At 32.5% G+C, this 25,495-nt stretch overlaps 1 protein-coding gene across 2 annotated transcripts in view; it reads right to left on the minus strand.

Moving 5' to 3' along the window:
- ELF2 (E74 like ETS transcription factor 2) overlaps positions 1-25,495 on the minus strand; it is an 84,629-nt gene that overhangs the window by 26,491 nt on the left and 32,643 nt on the right. The gene's annotated exons all lie outside the window — the stretch shown is intronic.

A 25,495-nucleotide genomic window follows, 5' to 3' on the forward strand; every position in this document is an offset into this window, starting at 1 on the left:
TCGATATATTAAAGAAACCGGATTGTTTTTGTCTGGAGAGTTTGGCCAAATTTCAATGAGATGCACTTTTTAAACCTGACATCTCATTTTCCACATACTGCCTACAAAAATTTTGAGTTCAGCTCTTTACCCTAGTAATGTACCAATTTATAGTGATACATTTGACTTATGAAGATCTCAAATGCCTTTAGACATACAGTTCAAGTCAACACAGAATTACACTGAATTTAGCGTTTCCATCCCTTTTTCCTTTCTACACACACAGATCTAAAATGTACTTATGTATCTGAACACTGATATGTCAGAATAAACTGAATAATTATGATATACTAGTCTATTTACCAAATGTGGAACAAAAACTACACTAACACTGTTTTCATTTCTGTTTAATCAATATTAAAAAGCACTGATTAATGAAGACAGAAAGTGATAAACTGAAAGGGGTAGGAAGGGCAAATACCAACAATACTTTCTGGTTTTAGATAATTTACAACTAATATGAATCTCTAATCATGGACTGGGGTTTTCATGTAGTTTGTTTTATAGGTAAAAATAGTGACACTGGTCAATTCTACATTTGTTCTCAGGTTGTGTGAAAAAGTGTCGGTTTGAGATTGGTCCACAACATATATAATTTTACAGTCATTTGTTTCTTACTATTATATAAATGTATAGAATGCACAATGGAATCAATCAATCCCTGTATTTTAGGGCAGCTGGGAAACTGGACCTTACTCACTCCTTCATAATACTTAGCACAGATCTACATGAAATTATGCCCTTAATAAAGGTTTAAAGATAATTCACTCAGTCTTCATTTCTGTCAAGTCTGCCAGAAAGGCAGTGTGATTTGATTCCATAACTGTCCGAGAGAAATAACCAGAAAAAGGAAAGGGAGATGATCTTTTATTTGTACATTTAAAGCCTATGTAAAATTTCCACATGCTTTCTTGTGGAAATATCCTATTCAGTAACAACTGTTGGAAATTAATACTGAGAAGAGTGGTTGAAATTACCAGATTTTTATAATCTTTTTAGCTTCCAAATAATATGATTCTACATTTTAAAAGTCTTGATAATACTTAAGAGTTTCCTCAGTACTTTAATTTTTATTTTTAATTATTATATTCAGGCAAATTTCCCTTTGTGCCATTACATTTGCAGTGAAGTTTTTTACATCAAAGCTATTTTCATATCCTAGAAACAGTACCTTGTTGGTCTGTTACAATGAATCAGATTATGAAAAATACTTTCTTTCTCAAGTCTCTGACTCTGTAACTTTGTCAACTCTTCCTACTAAAGACTTGAATTTTTGCTGAGCAAAGAAGGCTCTTCAGAGATCTTGATCAAGCTCCTAACAAAATGAGTGTCCATTAATTAGGGAATAGCTGGACAAACCGGTAAATAAGTCTACTGTAATATTATTGTGCTTTAAATCAACAATACGAGGATTTCCCCAAAAAAGGGAGGATTTGTATAACTTATTCATACTAAAGAAAGATGAACGAAGAAAATATAACTACAACACCATAAAAGATAACAAGAAAAAGTATTTGAAGTTTTAAAACTGTAATGAACAATCTTTGTCATATAGAAATGCTACAGAACATTTATATATTGTTCCTCCTATGAAGAGAGAAGATTTACGGACATAAAAACTGTAGATGTGAAATGTGAAATTAAAGGGTTGCTATGTTAGTGACCTTAATATTTATTTCTGTTATTACAAAAAAGGATCTGGAGATTAAATTAAAGGGAAAAGACTTATAAAGACAAAAGACAAGTTTTTCCTTTTAAAAAAATTTGTAAGGTACTAAAGGCAAAGACTATCTCATTTTTGAAATCTTAAATATAAACAGATTCTCAATAAAGGTATGCTGTTAAATGAATGATATTCAGTATATTAAACTTGGACTATAATCCAAGAAATTTTAATTAAGTATCCAAAGGATATGACAATAAAGTAGTTTCACCTAACATATAGCCTTAACTTATGAGAATCCATTGATTTGCTTTCTTCTACTTCATAAGATTTCTCTATCCTAGTAGGAATTATCTGTGAGCCAAGTTGTTCCTGATCATGTTTCTTTTTTCTAATTTTTAGTTGGGGAAAATACTTATGTTGCCATTTTAAACAATTATATTACTGGATCAATTATTAAGTTTTTTTCTAAGTGCCCATATCTGTAAGGTTTACTAGCTTTAGCTTTGTTTGTATGTATGTATGTATGTAATCTATGCACACTAATTGCTAAAAATGATATTTAAAAGCTGTACATAAATACTAATTCAAAGACTTGGGTTATTTATTTTGTCACTGTTATTGTCCTAAAATGTTTAGGATACACCTCTCAAGGCATATCTTAAATATCTTATTGTCTCCATTAGTTTCAAGTTTTGCAATAAGGATGAGTGCTGGAGAGGCTCTACTTTTTATAATGAAAGTGTCACAACTAAATCTACTTTTAATTAAGATACAATAGGACTTAAGTCAACCCAAGTCAGTGAATTTCCAAGGAATATCATATTCTTTCACTGTACTGAATTTTTTTTATATTTCAATTTAAAAAAATATTCCAGTATGTGTATTATAAAGGTTTTTTAAACCTTAATTTGTCAAATTTAACTGTGAAAAGATCTAAGTTGACTCCTAGCTATTATTAATTTAAAAATCAAATCAATTAGAGGTTTTTAAAGTAAGTTAGAAATTTATCACTAACATTAAATATAATTACTATCAATTTATTTTTCTCAGTACTACTTTAACTTTCCAAATACATGTCAAGATAGCTTTCAACATTCATTTCTGTAAGATTTTATTCCAAATTTCTCTCCCTCCTTCAAGACAACAAGCAATCTGATATAGGTCATACATGTACAAATGTTTTAAACATTTTCATATTTGCCATATTGTATAAGAAAAATCAGGACAGAAGAGGGAAAAAAAGCCAGAAGAAAAAGCAAACAAACAATGGTAAAAATACTATCCTTGGATCCACATTCTGTCTCCACAGTTCTCTCTCTGGATGCCGATGGTATTTTCCATCCAAAGTCTACTGCACTTGTCTTGGATCAGCATATTGCTGAGAAGAGTTAAGGCTATCATAGCTGATCATCACATAATCTTGCTGTTACTGTGTATAATGTTCTCCTGATTTTGTTCATTTCACTCAGCATTAGTTCATGTCTTTCCAAGCTTTTCTGAAATCCGCCTGCTCATCATTTCTTACAGAACAATAATATTCCATTACATTCATACATCATAACTTGTTCAACCATTCAGGTTTTTAACTCAATTTCTAATTCCTTGTCATTAAAAAAAGAGCAACATGATAACTATGTAAATATATAAGAAGAATTGTGCATGTTTAACATATATTGGATTACTTGCCATTTAGGGGAGGAGGTGAGGGAGAAAGGAAGAAGAAAAAAATTTGGAATACAGAGTTTTACAAGGGTGACTTGAAAACTATGCATATATTTTGAAAATAAAAAACTTTTTAAAAATCAATAAAAAAAGAGCTGTTACAAATATTTTTCCACATGTTTACCATCAACTTTTGTTAAAGTTTTTGTGTATTCAAATTGAAAAATGCTTACTAACTCATCCTCCAAAAATTCTCCCACTTTTAACCTAAGGGAAAAACTATGTTCTTAAAAGGAGTTTCAAATGAATGCCTGGTGGTTGAAGCATATGCAAACCATATTTAGAATTAAGATAAATAATTTCAAATGTTCTATAAAGTATCCCATACTTAGAAATAAAAGAGTCTTATTCAAACTAAAAAAGGAAAACATCAGAGTTGAATTTTGTATTTGACTGATATTAAATTTTGATATTCTGGATGTCTCAAGATATCAAAAAGTTTTGTTGATATTAGTAGCTGACATAAAATTAGTGGCTGACATGATCATTAACTGATCTTTCATGGTACTTGATTCAGAAAGGATGAGAACCAATCCTCCATTACCTACTCCCCAAAGGAAAAAAATTTCAGCTATTGGCTACACTTTATGACCCAGTGATAATGGCCTCCTTACTATTTCTCAGATAAGACATTCCATCTTCTAACTCACTGGGCATTTTCAAAGGCTGTTTTCCATATATGAAATTCTCTCTCCTCAGCTCCACCTCCTGGCTTCCTTAAGTCTCAACTAAAATTCTACCTTCTACAAGAAGATCTTTCCAGTCCTCCTTAAATCTTAAGTGTCTTTCCTTAGTGTTTTCTATATACATATACAATGTATATATGTAAACTGTATATACATTATTTGTACATAAATGTTTGTATGTTGCTTCCCCATTTAGAATGAGAAAATTTTGAGGGCAGGGATTGTTTTTTGCTATTTTTTTGTATCTCCAGCACTTAGCATATTTCCAGGAAAATAACAACAAAAAACTTTTCCATCTTGCACTACTCGTTAAACCCTCTTTATTAAGAAGGATAGAGTATCACTTCCTAGAGATGAACTGTCCTTTTTTTTTTATATTTCAAGTCTGTATTACCAAAAAAAATCTTTTCTTGAAGAAAAAGCAATCATATATTTTGTCTTTAAAAGCCCTTTTTTGGGAGGAAGGGGATGAGAAGGGGAGTAGTTTAACTACTAGAGACTTACAGACTATGTTCTGACAAGCTGCAGGACTGAAAGAATAAACAAGGATAGTAAAAAATTAACAATGTAAGTGGAAAGACAACTGTTACTATGTCTTGTCTTATCCCACAAGTTATTTTAAGATTGGAATTTTGCTCTCCAATCATATGCTAGATGTTCAATACCTTTCATTGTCAACCACTTGCCTATTATCTAACAAAGAAAATCAACTGCCTAGAACTAAAGGTTCTCCAAAATCTAATACCATCCTATCTTCCTTTCCTAACCTGAAGTATAATCTCATATTACTTTCCTTCACCCACTCAATGTTCAAGCCTTTAAAAACAAATATTCTAGCTCTATAAAATAACTTTTGGCAGTTTGATTGGTATGGCCCTGAAAAAATAAATTTTAGGAGAATGTCACTTTTATTATATTAGCTTGGCTTATCCGTGATCAACTTGCTATTTTTCCAATTATTTAGATCTGATGTTATTTGTGTGCAAAGTGTTTTGTAATTGTGTTCCTATAGTTCCTAGGTTGGAGAAAGAAAAAAATTTAGGACCAAACAGCAAAAGAGAATATCATGAAATGCAAGATGGATAATAATTTTGATTACATTAAATTAAAAAGGCTTTGCACAAACAAAATCAGTGCAACCAAGATTAGAAGGGAAGCAAAAATTTGGGAAATAATTTTTACACCTAAAGTTTCTGATAATGGCCTCATTTCTAAAATATACAGGGAACTGAGTCAAACTTTTAAGAATATAGGTCATTCCCCAATTGATAAATAATCAATGGATATGAACAAACAGTTTTTGGATGAAAAAAATTAAAGCTATCTATAGTCATATGAAAAAAATGCTTTAAACTACTATTAAGAGAAATTCAAATTAAAACAACTCTGAAGTACCACCTCGCACCCGCAGACTGGCTAATATGACAGAAAAAAAATGATCAATGTTGGAGAGGATTTGGGAAAATTAGAACATTAATGCATTCTTAGGGAGTTCTGAACTAATGCAGCCATTCTGATGAACTATTTAGACCTATGCCCAAAGGAATATAAGACTGCGCATATCCTTTGACATAGCAATAACATTACCAGGTTTGTATCCCAAAGGGATCATAAAAAATGGAGAAGGACCCACATGTACAAAAATGTTTATCTCAGCTCTTTTTGTGGTAGCAAGGAACTGGAAATTGAGGGGATGCCCATCAATTGAGGAATGGCTGAAAAAGCGATGGTATTTGAATGGAATGGAATGCTACTGTTCTATAAGAAATGAAGAGCAGGCAGATTTCAGAAAAACCTGGAAAAAGTTACATGAACTGATGATGCTAAGTGAAGTGAATAAAACCAAGAAAACAATAAGATTAAGTGACGATCAACTTTGATAAATTTAACTCTTCTCAGCAATACAATGATTTAAGTCAATTCCAAAAGATTCATGATGGAAAATGCTATCCATATTCAGAGAAAGAATTATGGAGTCTGAATACAGATTGAAGCATGCTATTTTCACTTTTTTCATTGCTATTTTCTTTCTCTTGGTTTTTCCCTTTTGTTCTGATTGTTCATTTACAACATGACTAATGTGGAAATATTATTAATATTATTGTATATGTACAATGTATACCAAACTGCTTGCTGTTTGGGGAAGGAGGGGAAGGCAAGGAGGAATAGAGAAAAATTGGGAAATCAAAATCTTTTTATAAAAGTAAATGTTGAGAACTAATAAGCAATAGTTTTAAATGAGTTGGAGAAAAAAGTAGCAAACAACTTTATTATCTTTGCCCAGAAAATCCCAAAAGGAGTCAGACAAGACTGAAATAACTGACCATTACCACCACTACCCCTTGATGATATATGTCCACTACTTGGGTAATTTGGATAACTCAGGGAAGTACAGATTTTCATTCCTAATCATATCTTTTCAACCTAATTTTCACCATTTCATTTCTTAATATAGTAAATGAAAAGAATTCAAATTCAGGACATTATCATATAAAACTATTTTTACAACTACATTAAGGATAGTTTTTCTTATACATATTAAAATTTTCAGAGTGATCTTTCCTAAACTGAAAATAGCACAAATTTATGTCTGAAGAATATATCTTACCTAATGAAAGTTCTGTGGAACAAATTATATATTCCATATGCTAAATATTTAGATAGTACTTCTGAAAAGCTAGTGTTTTCTTATATTAATACATAATAATTGCACTAATGCTTTTTAAATACATTGTTTTATTTATTTAACAAATTAAAAGAAGACACATCTTGTTTTCTACTCAGGGAATATGGGAAAATAGCAAGAAGCTAATTGGATCCTATGACAAAAACCTAACCTTCATCAAATTTTGTGAAATAATGTGTTTCTATGCCTGCGTACCCCTTGATTTTTTTATAATATTGAGTCACTAAGCCTTTTGGTATTATGACCTTCATAGAGAAAGCACACTAGTTCTATTCCCTATCTAAAATAAAACAGGTTTGTTGTCGGAGAGAAAAGTGACACCAAATTTCTTTTAGTAGCTTGAAAAAAAGGAATTAACAAATTCAAAGACATATCTACTATTATATTTCAACATCTACGATTTCATGCTACTGTAGGCAGGCCTTAAAGGCCACAACTGGTATACACCAGATAGTTTTTATACATGCTGATGAATAACCTCACAATGAACCTCTCCTTATAACATTAATATTACAGTTAAATACTGACTTTAATACAGTTAAATTATTATTTAAACTTGTGGATTTATGAGGTCTATGTGCCCATACGAATGTGTGTGCACACATGTATCTTGGATTGACAATGGACATTGGACTGGGCCTAGAATAGGAAGAAAATTAGCTCTAAAAACTTCTAATTACTCATCCAGTCTTCTCCTCTTCCTCTGGCTCCACCAACTATTAAAAAGTAAAATCTCACTTAATCTCAAAAGGCATGAGGTGGTCCTCAAATTTCTTGCCATTTTCTAAGCATCCTTTCTTTTCTCAGACAATCACCATCTTCTCCCTCCCTTAGAAGTCTGGATTCTAAATCTTAAGTTCCCAGACTCTCAGAGGTGACCGGACTAGACCCAAGCCTTCACACCTTTTCACTGCATTTCTATACCGTGATGGAATGCACACCCTCCTTAATCCCTCTTTGAATATTCCTCTATAGGATATCTTCCCCTATTAGAACATAAACTCCAGACAGTCAGATAGTAAGCTGTACTTCTCTACATAGCCAAAGACCCCAAATTTCTCTCAAAACAAAGAGCCATTTTTTAAAAAAAATACCAACATTCAATCAATGCTTGTGGTCTTTTTGTCATACAACACTATTCAGTCAGAAAACATTTATTAAATGTTTATTATATGCTAGGCACTGTGCTAAGTGCCAAGAATACCAAGAAAGGAAAAAAAGACTATCCCCAATTTCAAGGAGCTCAGTTTAATGTGGAAGAGAACATGAAAATCCTCTATTGGACTGTGAGCTCCTTAAGAACAAGGTCTATCTCCAGCAAAAATAAATGCATATAAACAAGATATATATGTGTGTTATATGTATACATGTGTATGTATGTGTAGGGATGTTTGGGTGTTATATGTATTTGTAATTATATATTATATATCCATATAGATTAACATCAATGCCTTCTTTCAATTATCTCTATCACACTAAATCTCTAATTCATCACATATATATATATATATACACACACACACACACACACACACATATATACATATATATATACACACACAAGATATATATAAGGCATATATATATATATATATATATATATATATATATATATATATATATATATATATATATATATATATATATAAAAAACATGATGATGCATGAAGAGAAGAAAGGCTTCTCTTATTAGTTGGGATTTCAGCTGGCATTTGAAGGAAGCCAAAAGGCAGGTAGGGGTAAGGAGCTAGAGCAGTCCAGAAATGAGGGGACAGTCAGTGAAAATGCCTGGTATCTGAAGATAGAAGGTCTAGAATGAACAACAACAAGGAAGCTAGAATGAGGTGATGACAAAATATGTGGTGGGATCAACGAAGACTAGAAAAGGTAGATGGGAGCCAGGTTGTGAAAGGCTTGATATTAAAACAGAAGATTTGATTCTGGGGATAATAGGGAAACTTCCAGAGTTTACTGAATTAAAAAGAAAGCATGGCCATATCTGTTTTAGGAAGATGGGAGGAGATTTGGGACAGGGAGAACTAACAGGTTATTGCAATAGTCCAGAAACCCCCCCCAATTCATCAAAATCCATTGGCTATTGGGTGGAGAATCAAATATAAAATTCCCTGAAACTTAAATTTCTTTTCCCCTCCTATCTTTCCAGTGATTTTAACCCTTTCTTAACTCCAAATTCCCTGTCATCTAGAAGCAGTAGTCTCCCTTGCTATTTTTCGTTACAAGACACTCCATCTCTTGATTCTTGCCATTTCCACTAGCTATCCTCCATACCTGGAATTTTCTCCGTCTACAACTCTCTGACATTGGCGTCCTTGGCTTCCTTAAAGTTGCTTTAAAGTCCAATCTCTCTATCTGTGTGTGTGTGTGTGTGTGTGTGTGTGTTTGTCTGTCTGTCTCTGTCTCTCTAGATTTGTTTTTAAAATATTGTGGCTATCAAAGTTTAATTCATGATTTATCTGTAGGAATTCCATGTTGACAAAAAATAAATTCACCTGTTTTTCCTATATTGTTTAACATTTATAAAGCTTCTTCCATTAACAAGAGGTTATCTCTTCTTACCTCTACCCTAATCAAGCACAGAAAACTCAGATATTTTAATTGAGTCAAAAGTAAAAGTGCTTAATCAATTTGAAAGGAAAATATGGACTTTGGGAGGTGAGGGGGATATCAACTCAGTAGTGAACAATCCAGCACCAAACAACTTCTGAAAGGTAATTGAGCAGTGAAGAGGGAAGGTTGATGGTAGAAAAAGAGAGGTAAATCTCCTCATCCTTCACTAACTAGAATCAAAAGATCAGAAGATATAGAATTCCCATCTATTTGTAGCACCCCCAAAGATGCAGTGACCAGAAGCAGCACTTGCATCAGGAATTTAGACAAACACACACACACACACACACACACACACACACACACACACTCTTGAGATATACATATATATATATCTAGTCAAAGACATCCAAAGAAAAGATAGCTTCAGTATTCTACAAAACCCAACCTTGAAACCCAGAATCTGAGGACTCCACAAAATAGAAAATGACTTTCTAGGAGCTAAGAGTCAGTACATAGGTTCTCTACATTTGTGCCCCATTAACCATTGTACTACAAATTGAGTTCACTGTCCTCAGGAACCCTCTATGTGTAGATGAGATAGTATATTCCAGGCTTGGAGGAATTACCTTTGCTATATCTGCTTAGTAAATATCTTTTTTAAAAATTAAGTATCTAGGGGGCAGCTAGGTGGCACAGTGGATAGAGCACCAGCTTTGAATTCAGGAGGACCCGAGTTCAAATTTGATCTTGCTGTATGACCCTCGGCAAGTCACTTAACCCCAGCCTCAAAAAAAAAAAAAAAAAAATTAAGTATCTGGCATATAATCAGTAATAAACACACTGGAAGGAATTCATAAGTAGCACTCTAAGAAATAAGAAAGCAAGCCATGGGAAAGTCAGAGACAAGTGCTCATGAGTGGAAACTAGGCACACACACACACACACACACACACGCACACACACACACCACACCACATAGTTTCCTTTTAAAATATAGTGCTTTCAAAGTTTAACTCTTGATTTATCTTTAGGAATTTAAAGTATATAGACATACATCACACACAAATACATAGACACGTATTATATGGATGAATTGCACACATGAGTTTCTCTTAAATAATCTTGTAAGTGGAAATTAGAAAAGCATCACATCTATACATTATTCCCAACATATATACATACAAGTGTATACATAAATGTGGGGGAGGTATAATATATATGTATGTCATACTATATAGATAAGCATTCTGTGTTTAATTAAGGTAGAGAGAACATATGTACAAGCATGAATGTTCTCTATCTACTGGATATGCTGTGTAAATATAATGCTTAGCTAATTTCCTCCAGAAAAGTTTTGCTACAAATAAAAGTGTGTTTGAAATACAGTATTCGGCAGAAAATAAGAGCAGGATTTGATCACATAACCCTTTCTTTTTTTTCACAGAACAAGGCAACTTTTTTATATCCCTTATTCCACAAGGAAATAAGACAAAAGGATCTAATCAAAGTACCAAATTTTGAAATACATTTTTTTTCTGTACATGTTACACAGGTACTTTGCACATAGTATGCACTAAATATTTGTCAAATGAATACTCCCAATATAATTCATCACTAGCCTATAATCAAAGCCTTTCCCATCTATTATAACCTCTCAGTGTTTGTACCCTAACTAAAATAAAGAGCTATAAAGAATCTAAAGACAATTTCAAATCACAGTTCTGGAGTAGATCTTCAGTGGAAAACAAAGAGAGACTTGTTACATGCCAGACTAAATGTCTAATGCAAAAAATTTTTGTGACCTACTTAACCATAGTGATAAAACTACAAGTTATCAATTCTTTAAGAAATACCAAAAAATATGATGGCTGGGGAGAAGACTAGTTCCTAACAAGTATTGATTATTCGAGTAAGCTTTCTTGATTAAATATTTCAGAGATTTGTAATTTCATCAGTAGAGATTATTCTTGGTACTTCAATGACATTTACCATCACTTTAGCTTCAATAGAAATTATCTTCAGAATCTGCAAAGTCAAAAACTTCAACATTCTACTGCCAACCTGATTGTTTCTCTCTCCAGATTAGACAAAAGATAATCCATAAACAGACTTGGTACTATGTCTTTCCAGTTTGGTAGGGTTTGCTCAAATTAGAACTGATTCTAATAAATCACAGTCTTGATAAGACATTAAAGTATGTGTAGAATAATTAATTGAAGATACCAGTAAATTCCTAAAGATAATCAACGTTGAACAAGTCCCTAGGTCTTAGTTTCTTCTTAGGCTTCAGTTTTCTCATCTATAAAATGAGGGATTTGGTCTAGACCCTTGAGATCTATGATTCTATGAACTCTAATAGTAACACACTTTACATAATTATATAATCCTTTTCCTTACTGTTTCATTCACAACCAAAAAAGTGCCAATTAGTTCTGACATTGAGTGATTATCAAGGATTCTACTTAGATGGTTAAAGGAAAGATTATATGTCTCATTGTGAAGAAACAAATGATGAAGAAAATACCAAACAATTCCAAAACTTCTATGAGAGTAAGAACTCTGAAAATATTAAGTAGAATTATAAGGGAAATGTGGCTAGTATCCTTCCATCTGTCTTTAGGTAGTAAGTGTATCTTAAGTAATAGATTTTGAGTTGAAAGGGACCTCTGTCCAACCCCATCTCTTATTTATAGGGTAAGATCCAACGTAGTAATCACCAAAAGTAAGATTTGCACCCACGGCATAAGATCAACATTGCCAAACAGTAAAAATCAATAAGGAGCAAAAAAAAAAAAAAAAAAAAAGAATTAGCTTTTAAAATTGTACAGAAATGACTAATGAAAGTTAGAATAGATATACTCAATAATGTAGGTCGATGGATGAGATGGAGAGAAGAAACATAGGACTATGCTTCCTGCTTCAGGATGCAGAGCTGTCCAAGCAGCTCTGGTGCAGTGATAGGATAGGAAAGCAAAATAGTAACACTTCTGTTAGGAAAGAAAAACACAAAATAAAACATTATTCTGCCATTGTCTTTTGTTTAAGTCTTTACATAAATATTCAGAATTTATAAGTATTATATGCTGCCAAAATTGCTTATATGTTATTAAATGACTTCATCCTCCAAAGGAAATTCATATGATAAGTTATACTGACTACCACAAACAATATACTACTGTTTTCTCTCAAATGGTTTAACTCTGAAATGATAGTTTTTATTTACATAAATTAAGTCATTAATACTAAAATATTAACTTAAGCAATGAGTAAGAGTAAATATCACATACATTTTATGGAAGTCTATTTAAAATCCTAAGAGTTAAGTTTGAACCAAAAAATGTTAAGATAGTTAAGATATCCTTGCAGAGACTTGGGTTTTGTTTTTTGTTTTGTTTTTTTTAAACAAACATTTACTTAAACATAAGTTTATCAGCAACAGGCAAAGGTCAAAGTATATAGGTATGAAAAAGCTGTGCCAATTCCCTAATAAAGTCCTCCTACTAAACCTCTTGCAACAGACAGCAACATGTAATCTTAGTTTATAACTTGAGGGTTTTTGGTTTAGGTGTTTTGTTTTGTTTTGTTTTTAAATTAAGGTTCTAGATACATTTTTAAATCATTAGTTATTTCTATTACCAAAAATTAAAATTTCTGACCGCAATCAAAGGACTGAAAATTCAGCTTCCACAACTCAAAGATTCTGATTCCCTCTTTCCTTCTTCTTCTTTTTCCCCCACCCCACTTCCAATCATTCTCTATGGAAGAGTCACTATTTAAAATCTTTAACATGAGATTCAAGGATGAAAAGCTCATTCCCTTTAAGTATAGCAAAATAAGTAAAAAACTGCAGCCTTCAAGTTGACATAAAGAATGACTAAAGAGAGATTCATATAATACACTAAAGGAAAAAGTTTATATCTGGAATGTGTCAAGCTCATATCAAGAAAATTTGAATTTAAACTTCAATATATCAAGGATCCATGACTTCATCAGCATGGGTACTTTCCTCCATTGATCCAGAATGAAACTTCTCTATTACTCAGTGAATAATCTTCAAGAGATATAGTAGGAAAAATCAAGATCCTAAAGTGGAGTTTAATCAGTCTGAAATTAGCTAGGTTGATCCTCAGATTGTAGTATATAGTCCATCACTAGGTATACACAATAAAGTTTTAACATCTCTGCCTTAGATGACAGAGATCATGCTCTGTTGGCACAGCTTTTGAATATTTAGGAGCAACTCTGTATCACAATAAGGCACTGGGATATCACAATTAACAGCTTTTACAAACCCATTACAACTATCAGTCAAAAATAATTATCACTAAAGTGATAGATTGACAAACTACTACAAAAAGATGCTAGGTAATTTATCTATTATCAATTATATGAGTCCTTAATAAAGAACTGCAAGCTATCCCTTCCTTCAGGCCAGGATTCATGACTTATTTATTAGTAAATTATATAATGCTGTCCCTTAAAGGAACTATTGACCCACCTTTAACAATATACTCTTACTTCTGCCTCAAATATATTCAGAAATAATGAAGATGGATTATGCTGATTTATCTTATAAGAGCATACTTTTGCAAGCCAGCTGACTGAAGAGTGTTAAAGGGCCCCAGGTCATGTCCATGAATCAAAGCAAAGATTGACATACTGGATCCATAACCTCCAACCTCACCAGTATTATGCTCTAAGCAACTGAGTTGAAGATCATCTTTCTAGTACTGGAATTAGGGCATAGGACTAATACTGCTGTATTAATTGTTTACTTAAGAAGTTTATTTGATGCAAGGCAACATGGTACCACACTGGATAAAGTACTTTACTTAAGACTCAGACAAACCACTATGTAACTCCAAGGAAGCAGAAGAACCTCTTTCATTCTCAGTTGTCTCATCTATAAAATGGGGATAATAGAACTACCTCACAGGGTTGTTATGATAGTCAACCAAGATAATAATAAGTAAAGTGTGTTGTAACCCTTATAGTACAACATATGCTAGCTATTGTTATTATTATTATTTGACTATTAACATATCTGAATTCTTGCAATAAAAAGTCAAGTTGAAAGAAAAAAAAAACACTTCAAGAACAAAGCCCTGGCACAGAATAAGTTTAATAAGTGTTGTTGACTTGACTTTGTAAAAGGCATTGTACTAGAATAATAATCCCTATTCTCAGGAAACATATGTCCTATTTAGGAGGGATACAGCAAGTACAAAGTAAGTCAACACAAGAAACAGAGAGCAATGTAAGGTTTCTAGGAGATAGTATATTTTAGTTAAACCCTTCCTTTTATAATTGTATATATTATAATATATATATGTATATTATAATTGTATAATTATAATATGTTACATAATTAGCATTATAAAAATATAGCAAAAAATGTATCAGAAAATGCTTTACAAACTGTGGGCTTGACTACACTACATGTCAAATCAGGGCTCCAGTATAAAAATTATAATAGTGAATTATACACAAAGATCTCTTATCATAATACAGATTGCCTAGTTATAATTAGCATTATAAGAGTTCCAATATAATTTGTTGAGCAATGACAATTTTTTATGTAGTATACAAAAACATGTCAGCTGAAGTAATCATTTGTTTTATCTCAATGTCATTAAATTATCTAGTGCTTTGCTTACTGAACTCTAATAGTTAATACTAAACTATTCCATACTTTCATTCCACTTTCTCAAAATTGTATTAAATAGCAATTTCCCTACTTTATCAATGACTGAAAGACAGTAATAAACTAATAAAGCTGACATTTAAGATTTACCAAACACTTTATCCAAATTATCTTCCTTAATCCTCACAACATGCCATGAAGGCAGAGACAACAGTTACTATTATTTTCCCTCCCTAGTTCTCCAAGGGCCCTACCTCCAGCCTAACTTCCTGTTTTGTGTATTGGCAGACCCCATTAAGCTCAAGGAAGGTAAGACTGATTTTTTTTTTCCTTATCTGTATCCTTTATATAGTATATGGTACATAGTAAGTACTTAATAAATGTTTATTTAATTAAGCTAAATTATTATTTCCATTTTATAGTTTAGGCAACTGAAGTTCAGAGTGGTTACATAATACAGAACTCAAGTCAAAGTCTCTTTTAAATCAAGCAAGGTAAACAACAAACTAAGTTCACTTTTTATTCAATGGTATAAAGAAAAGAAAAGGCTATTGTGATAAATTCAAAACACTAATATAGAACTATGGATAGATGACATTTATAAAACACAAAGTCTGGAAAGTATTTCTGCATGTGTGTATGTGTATGTTTGTGTGTGGGTGTATTTATATACATACAATTTCCTTTGTCTCACAACTCTCTGAGGTAGATGCTATTATCATCCCTCATTTTACAGATAAAAGGAAACTGAGGCACAAAGCAGTTAAACATATAGTCAGACATATAGTGTCTGAAGAAAGATTTGAATTCATGTCTTCCTAACTCCAAGATTGGCATTATAATCCACTTTGCCATCTAAATGAATCAATCACATCCTTGAAAGATACTTTCCTAAGCTTCAGCACAGCATTGAGAAAGTCACTGTTTTAAGTTGTTTTAAGACCTAAATGAAATGTAACCATCAAAAACAAAGTGAACTGCATTTATTTTTAATTCTTCTGGATGTGCAAATATCACCACTATATCTTTCTTATTATTACTAATAATCACATTTCTTTTCTTTTCTTTTCTTTTTTTTTTTTTTTTGCTGAGGCAATTGGGATTAAGTGACTTGCCCAGGGTCACACAACCAGGCAGTGTTAAGTGTCTGAGGTTAGATTTGAACTCAGGCCCATCCTCTTGGCTTCAAGGCTGGTACTCTACCACTACACCATGTAGCTGCCCCAACATCACATTTCTTAAGCCACTTCCAGACCATTAGAGAAAATGTAAAGAATTATAGCTGGCAGTTATATTAATTCTCAAAAAAAAATGGGGAAAATAGCAATTAGTATTAAAAAAAAAATTCTTCTGTTCTCACATAGATTACTTTTATTCCTCTTCTTCCCAAGAAGAATCATAATTTATTGTCTTTTATTTTGATAGAAAAACAAGTATGGAATAATCAAGGATGGAGATATTAAATGACAAATGACAATTCCAAGTTAACTATATTAATTCCCATTCAAGCTGGTACAAAAGAAAGGGAAAGAACACTTTCTAGGCTATTAGATCTAGACCCCAGAATAAAGTCTTTTTTTTTTTTTTAATTTTCCATCTTATTCTGATGAAAAATTCCAGGTAGCTATAAACAGAGGGATTAAACCTAAATAAACCAATCAAAAATGAGAACTAAATCAATTATTTGGAGAAGAAACCAAAATTTGTAATTAATACACACTGATGACATCTTTATTGGGGAGGTCCAAATTAGGCTAGTCACAATAATCCTTCATTCTTCATTAAAGAATAAAAATATTATTAGTTTAGCCTCCATTAAAATGGATTATAGGATCATTCTTACAAGAGCTAGGCTTAAGTTAATCTCTGTGCTCTCTATGAGAAAATGATTTGCTAAGCAAATACCATAAAAATACTGAAAGAATTCTTAAGCTTAAGAGAACAAATGCTTCAAAAGCACTTTGGAATGGAATCATTTATATACATACAATTATTGATAAGCTAACTACAATGCATACTAGAGAAATTTCTTGAAGTATTTCTGTTATGTACTTCAAATTGATAAAACCATTTTAAAAAATATAATTTGTGTTAAACTATCCCCAACTAACAAAAGTTAATAACATTATTAGATACCACCTAACATGAAAAGAGAAAGTTGAACATTTCAAAATTCTCTTAAAGAAATAAGCATGCACTGGGAACAGACCAAAAAAGAAAAAAGAAAAAAAAAAAAAAAAAAAGAACATCTTTTAATAAAATATTTTTAGGTATATATTCACTTTACATAAAAGCTATTTCCTGGGAAAAAAAATAAGTAAATTACACTTTGATAAATCTAACTGTCCCACTGGGTAATTTCATGAGTGCTTTGTTTTCATTTCTGACCAATCTTCATTTGGCTCCTAACACTTTTATCTTTCTCTTGGTCAAAATGTCTCTGTAACCAACAATCAATATAAACAGTTAGTTACATGCAACAGTCAATTTAAAAAATCATTTTGCAACTAAAAAATCCAAATTCAGCTCTTTTTAAAATTGTAAACCCTATAACCCTATCAGTTTCTTAGCCATGCTGATTTCTAATAAGGAACATAGCTAAACTGGCATATAACATAGCATAGCAAAAACTACATTCTTAAAATATTGTAATACACTAACTTAAAAGCATATTTTTTTAACCTAAAAGACTATAAATTCCAAAATTCAATTTAAAACAGTTCACTATGAACATAATTAAGAAATGTGTTTATTAATATAAATAAATGTGCTGTATTAGAAGAGGTGGATTTTCTTCCAAATTTTATTCTGTTTTCAAATCCTTCTTTCTTAAATAATGTAAACAATTTCTGCAAAATTAAACATTGACCAAAAACTTTACTTTTTAAAAAATTTTAGGGATACTGTCAAGATTTAGATACTTTATTCAACACACAGTACATTTCACAACTAGAATTCATCATTTTCCCAAACCAGAATTTTAATCCCAATAATTCAGATTTTCCTAGATATAAATCAGTGCTACTGATAAGATATAGCATAAAAACTTTATTAAAAGATTAAGTAAATCTGTTCTCCAAGAATGTTTTATGATTGACAGATAAAAAGGACAAAATAGTTTTGCTATTCAGCCTATCTAGTTACAATTCTAATGTTTCTAAAGTCTGAAGTAAATGAACTTAATGAGCACTATCCAAACATTTCAGTTCATTAGAAGGAATTTTGCAAGTAGATTCAGTTTTGAAAGATGCTAGAGTCAAAAGGAAATAATTTCAAGTTAATAAAACAAGAAGTCTAGAAGCAGAAATAGTAGAGATGGGGAAAAAAAAGGTGAAGATATATAATAGTAAATAACTCCCATCCACAGGCAAGAAATAACCTGAGGCTTTATCTATAAAAAGAAATTAGGAATGAAGGAGAAAATTTAAGCCAAACTTTTTAAGGAGTAAAGTTTTCAGATTTTTTTTTAAAATTTAATTAATAACACTGCTGTATTACTTTTGCCTACCTTTAAAAGTTATCATCACCATCACCATCATTTAAACAAAATTAGACACAAAGCTAATTTACTTTCAAGATTTTAACTGAAAGTTAAGTTAAAGAGATCTAAATAATTTATAAACCAACATACCAGCACTGTCTTCCTTCTGGCTCACTCAAGTTTCACCTTCAGGTTATCCTGGGGTAAGGGGCTCCTTGTCAGATCCCCAATTTTTCATGAAGATCTTCTACCTCCCTGTGGCAACAATATTTTCTAATTAAAACAGTCCTTTTTGTGCCACAGGGAGGATTTCTGATGATACAAAGACATAAAGTTATACCCAAAACAGTTCACTATGAAGCCAAGTAAGTCTCAAATCTCTACAAAACAGACATTTGACTTCTTGGGAAATCCTTATATATTCAAGAGAGAGGGGGGAAAAAACGTATTCTAATAAGCAAATACTCAATTAATAAAAAGAACTGTCTCCTTGATAGATCTTTCAAAATGTAGTATTTCATTTAAGTAATCTTTAAACTCATAATGGTACAGTGGAAAGTACACAGGTTTTGAAGACAGAGTTGTGCTGTTTTTCAGTCATTTCTAACTTTTTGGGATCTCATTAAGGGTTTTCTGGTAAAGATACTATAGTGGTTTACCATTTTCTTCTCCAGCTCATTTTACATAAGAAAAAAACTAAGGCAAACACACAAGATCATACAGCTAATATCTGAAGGCAAATTTGAATTCAAGTCTTCCTGACTTCAGGTCTGGTACTCTATCCACTGTACCATCTAGCTGCCTTCTCAAGCCAAATGAGATTGTTTCAAATCCCCATCATACACTGCTTACTACTGGGCACTAATTTATTCATCTGTAAAATGAGTGAGTTGGACCAGATGACCTGTGAAGTACTTTCCAGCTTAACCTATAATCCTTTGATCGTAGTTTTAAAGATAGCTAAAATTAAAATTTTAAAAACCTCTCCTTGATAGATATCTAGAATCAATATATTTTTTAAAATGCTAATATCCTAGAAAACCACCAGTATTAATTTAATACCCTTTCTACCAAAAACTTTCAATATTTTAAAGAGAGAATTTAGCAGCAATTTTTAAAATACAAAATGTAGCATATCAAGATGATCATGAGAGAAATTTTTTAAGTCCATTTAATAGTTTATCTTACATACACACATACCTCTCCCCAAAAATAGAAGACCCAGCTTATTTCATGTTTATTTTCATTCATCATTATACTCTGATCTCTTTGTAGTATACTACATTGATTAATGGTTAAAGCATTTTAAAGAGAAAAGACTGGGAATGAAGGTCCTTTACACCAGTATTTTACCAGTATTTTCCAACTCAAACTACATTGCAGATTGGTAAAATATCTAAATCATCTACCATAGAGAACTCATAATCTGAACCTTTCCTTCCCACCCCATTTCACCTTCCCCCCTTACACACACACACACACACACACACACACACACACACACACACTCTCTCTCTCTCTCTCTCTCTCTCTCTCTCTCTCTCTCTCTCTCTCTCTCTCTCTCTCTCTCTCTCTCTCTCTCCTGTCTGTCTGTCTCTCTCTCTCTCTCTCTCTCTCTCTCTCCTGTCTCTCTCTCTCTCTCCTGTCTCTGGAAAAAGAGAGGAAGGAGGAAGAAAATATAAAAGAGGTGGGGGGAAATAGGAGGAGAACCAAGTTTGGAGTAAAATAGTTTGCATTCATCAAAAAAGCATGAAAATGAAAGCTAAAACATCTAAAGAAAAAACGTTCCTTTTTCTCTATGCTCTGCCTTGAGAGCACTTTCCTCAAGTTCACCAAACCCAAATCCGTCAAAAATCACTGCTCTACCCATGGATGTGGGAGGAACCTTTCCAAAACCTATACAACTGCCAAGGTCAAGTTCTTGTTCATCAATATAGCTAGAGTGCTGAGGGCTTCAATCACAAGTAAAATACCTATTAATACTTCTAAGTTAGAGATACAACTGGATGGTGAGGGCAAAAGAACCCTGGCCCTGGAGTCAAAAGTACTTGAGTTCAAATCCGACCTCAGACACCTAACACTTACTATCCTATGAATCTGGGCAAATCACTTAACCCCCAAGTGCCCCAGGAAAAAAATACTTCTATGGCAGAAATAACATAGGTACTTTAAGTACAATATGGTTTTGGTGTAACAGTAAATCTAGATTGCTGAATGGTTGCTTTCTTTTTTAAAATTATCAAAATAAAACATGTACATAAAACTAATATTTATATAGCTCTTCAAATATTAGTAAAAGTCCAGTTCAGTTCAATATGGCATATACTTTGTACCTGGCACTGGGCAAGTCTTCATGGAAACACAAAAAAACAAAAAATACATGGCCCCCACAAACATGAAATTTATAATGTCACTGGAAAAAAGCAGACATTTAAAACTATTGAATAATGCAAAAAATTTTTTAAAAAAGTTATAAAGTGCCTAAATGTGTAATGCCAACAGGACAAAAAGGTTCTTTCCTGGTTCTCTTTTCTCTCTCAATAATCATTTGCTTCAGTCCTCCATCCCCAAATTACATGATGGCTATTTCAAATAGCATGTCCTCGAAACATCTCAAATTCAACATGTCCAAAATCAAATGGAGCATCTTTTCCCCAAAATCCTGCTCTCCTTCAAGAATATCCCTATTTGTCAAAGGTTCCATACTCTGCTTTAAGTTTCCCAGGTCTATGATCTCAGAATTTTCTTCCTTTGTCTTACATATACAATCCATTATGGAAGCTAGCCCTCATTATTAATCTCCAGAATCTCTCTCAAATCCAATCCCTTCTCTTCATTCACAGAACTTCTAACCAAAGTCAGGCCTTCATCAGCTTTCACCTTGACACAGTTCAACAGCTTCACTGGTCTTCTTGCCTCAGGGTTCTCACATTTTAGTCCATCCTACATATTACTGCCTAAGTGATTTTCTTCAGATAAAGATTGAGCTCTGTCACACTCTTAATCAATTTTTCCAGGATCAAGTATAAATGTCTCTGTGCCACTCTGCCCCAATCTTTCCAGCCTCACTCAACATTGTTCTTTCCACAACTTGGAATCCAACCAAATTGGCCTATGTTCTTCATATCGGCACTGTTTCCTCTCCCTGTGCTTGCTTACTTACACACATACACATACACACACACACACACACACACACCCACACACACACACACAATATTCCTCCCCATCTTCAATCATCAAGAAACAATACAAGTACCACCTTCCACATTGATTCCAACTGCTAGTGCTTGCTCCCAAAACTTGCTAATTTTGAGTAAAAATTGTTGGATTTTTTTGTATTTTGTATTGGCAATACCCAGAACAATGTCGGGGATTAAGTGAATGGCTGACTATTGCTAAACTAATCATTTTCCTTGGGTTTAATTATCATCTCCACATAGATCACTGCCAGACCTATACATTTAGCCTATTCCAGCCTCATATCTATGTTTTTCTGTATTTTTATTTGTTTTGTTAAAGGTTTCCCAATTACACTATAATCTGGTTCAAGCTAAACTCAAGAGTTGCTAGCTTGTACCCCAGGAAGAGGACCACATTCTCCCAGATTTCAGGGAAACAAAATATGCTAAAGTAAGAAAAAGAAGAATCATGTCAAGATATATCTTTTGAACTAGGAGCTATACACACAGTAATAGTGATACTGTGTGATGATCAACTATGACAGACTTAGTTCTTCTCAGCAATACAGTGATCCAAGACAATGCCAACAGACTTGAGGTGGAAAATGACAGCAGCATCGAGAAAGAGAACTATGGAGACTGAATGTGGATAGAAACCATTTTTTTGACTTTTTTCTTTCTCATGGTTTTCCAACATGACTAAAATGGAAAAATGTTTAAAATGACTGTACATGTTTAACCTATACCAGACTGCTATTTGAGAGAGGAGGAAGGGAAGAGATAGAGGAAGAAAAAAATTAGGACTCAAAATCTTACAAAAATGAAATCTTTACATGTAATTGGAAAAAATAAACTACTAATAAGGGGATTTTGTATCTTCTAATCCCTCTATTTGCAACTTCATTAAGATTTTGAAGCAGCTATATGATATGGTGAATAGAAGGCTAAGCCTAGAGTCAGGAAAACTCATCTTTCTGAGACATTTACTTAGCTGTGTGACCCTGGGCAAATCACTTAACCCTGTTTGCCTCAGTTTCTTAATCTGTCAAGTGACTGAAAGAAATGGCTAACCATTCCAGTTTCTTTGTCAAGAAAACCTCAAATAGAGTCATGAGGAGTCGGACACCAGTGGAAAAAACAACTGAATATTAGATTTAAAATATTCAATAACCTAGCTAAGATCTTTAGATTTTTGTATAATCTTTAAAATAAAAAATGAAAAAAGATAATAAAATTCCTTAGCAGGTATGAATAAACCATTCTTAAAAGATTTGTAAACTAATGACAACCACATAAAAGAATACTCAATCAGTGATAGTAAAAGAAATGCAAATCAATCACTTCATAACCAACAAAATGGAAAAAGGGACAGTAGATATTAGAGGTCTTGGGAACAGACAAGCACACTAACACTCTATGAACTGGTCTAATCATTGTAGAAAACAGCTTGATAAGTGATTGAAATATCCACACCATTTAACCCAGGGAGCCCGGTGCTACGCATATACCACAAAGGAGTCAATAACAAAAAGAAAGGCTTAATATGTATCCATAAATTTATAGCAGCACTTTTTAATAATAGCAAAGAAAAGGAAACAAACATATCTATTCCTTGAGAAGATGGCTAAACAAGTTATGGTATATAAATATAAAGGATGTTACTACCACCAGAAACAATATGATAAACATAGAACATGCCAATAAATTGATGCAAAATGAACCAGGAAAGCAATATTCACAATGACACAATGTAAACAGAAAGGCCAAAAACAAAACAATTCAAATGGAATGTTGTAAAATAATAATAAAGCATTTTAAGATTTGCCCCACACTTTACAAAAAAATCTCATATGATTCAAACTACCCTATAAAGTAGCTACTATTATTATTTTATTTTTACAAAAGAAAAAAATTGGAGTCCAAGATTAAATTCTTTGCCCAATTGTTCTACAAGATTTGAACTCAGGTTCATTACTCCAAATCTAATGTTTAATCTACTCTACTACCAAGTACCAGCTTAGTTTCAAAGAAGGTACATCAATAGGCATTCTTCTCCCCTATTTACAGAGGTAGGGGTACTGTAGGTGTAGAATATCTACAAATAATGTGGATTTGGGTAATGTATTTGGTTAGTTTGCAGAACTGGGCTTTCCCTCCTCTACTTTTTTATTAAACTCTTTCATAAAAGTTATAAACTGGGAAATCTGAGCAACATAGAAACAAAAGATCATATTTAAATTAGTAATTGATATGAAAGTAGTATCCATTTCTAATCAGTTACCCTTACCCTCATTTGACCTAAAGAGCAACCCAGTATGATGGAGAGCTTTCTGACTACTGCCTAGGATATTATATTTGTCTGATGGAGACTCGTGTGTTTAAACACTGGGTCTTGATCTAAACTCACTTGTTTTCATTACATTTCTGTATACTAATTCATAACAATGCCCTCAAACTTATTATGCTACTTGACATATTAGTACAGCATCTAGAATTATCTTATCCTACCATTTTGCTGTGCTCACCATATTAAATCAAAACACAGAGAACTCCATTATTTGGAGATTATGAGATTATGTTTCAAATTGTCATGTTTAGAACAAAAGAAAAAGAAATGTGGAAGAATAGTAAAAAGTTCCTTTTCAGTTCAACTGGAAATACTAAGAACTAAATTTTTCTCAAGTCTAGAATCCTTAGCAGACTTTATACTTAAAGAAAGTTAGGAAAATGTGCTGGTCAAAACCAATAAAAACAAGGAGAGTGGGAGGGGAGCAGTGCAGGAATAAAGAATAGTAACCAAATTTAAAACAAAAGATACTTTCACTAGCTCTCTGATAGACTCAAAATCTTATCCATTCCCTAAGGGCAACACTTTTTCCTTTCAAAAAGAATAGAGTAGGGGCAGCTAGATAGTGCAGTGGATAGAGCACTGGTCCTGGAGTCAGGAGGACCTAAATTCAATCTGGCCTCAGATACTTAACAATTAACTTAGCAGTGTGATCATGAGCAAGTCACTTTACCCTAATTGCCTTGCAAAAAAAAAGAAAAAAAGAAAAAAAGCAGAGACTGACTATTGTAAAAGAAATACAATGTTAATCCCACACAGTCCTAAGGTAAATGGGGTTAGAGGGAGAGTATCACAGGGAGGAGAGAACTAATGTCAATTCAGATATTTCCCTAAACAAGAAATGCTTGCATTTAGAATAACTGTTAAATTGATAAAAATGTCTCTGACAAGTTTATATCTAAAAAATAATAAGATACCCAACTTGAGGGTAACTCTATAATAACAAGAAATATACTTGTTCTATATGAAGAGAACTGGTAAAGTAGAAAGCACCTTCTAGCTGGATTTTAAGTCAAAAGTCCTGGGTTTGCATCCCAGCTCAGATACTTACTCTGTGTGTCACCTTGAGTAAATCATGTAACCTCAATAAGCCTGTCATTTAAACTGCCAAATGAAAAGGATGGATGAGATCATCTCTAACTTCTCTACTTACACTCATATATACTCTCACTACAAATAGGCCTCCTAACCATCAAGCCTATAATCACTCACTATAAAAGAAATGTCTGGATACAGACACCTATTGCTATAGTCTCAAAAGAAAGGCAGTTATCATTTTTAAGATTTAATATTGCTGCAAAGTCTTACAGAGCCTGGAAAACACTGAAACAAAATAACCTAAAATTATAACTACTAATCACATTTTGTGATTATTCAATATTTAAATGAATAAAAATGTTCAGATCAGTAGTTTGAAAAAGTATTCCAAGAATCCTGGTGTTCTATACATGGTATTAACAGGAGTTGGGCA

The sequence above is a fragment of the Sminthopsis crassicaudata genome, chromosome 6 (assembly GCF_048593235.1).
Source record: "Sminthopsis crassicaudata isolate SCR6 chromosome 6, ASM4859323v1, whole genome shotgun sequence".
Classification (NCBI taxonomy): domain Eukaryota; kingdom Metazoa; phylum Chordata; class Mammalia; order Dasyuromorphia; family Dasyuridae; genus Sminthopsis; species Sminthopsis crassicaudata.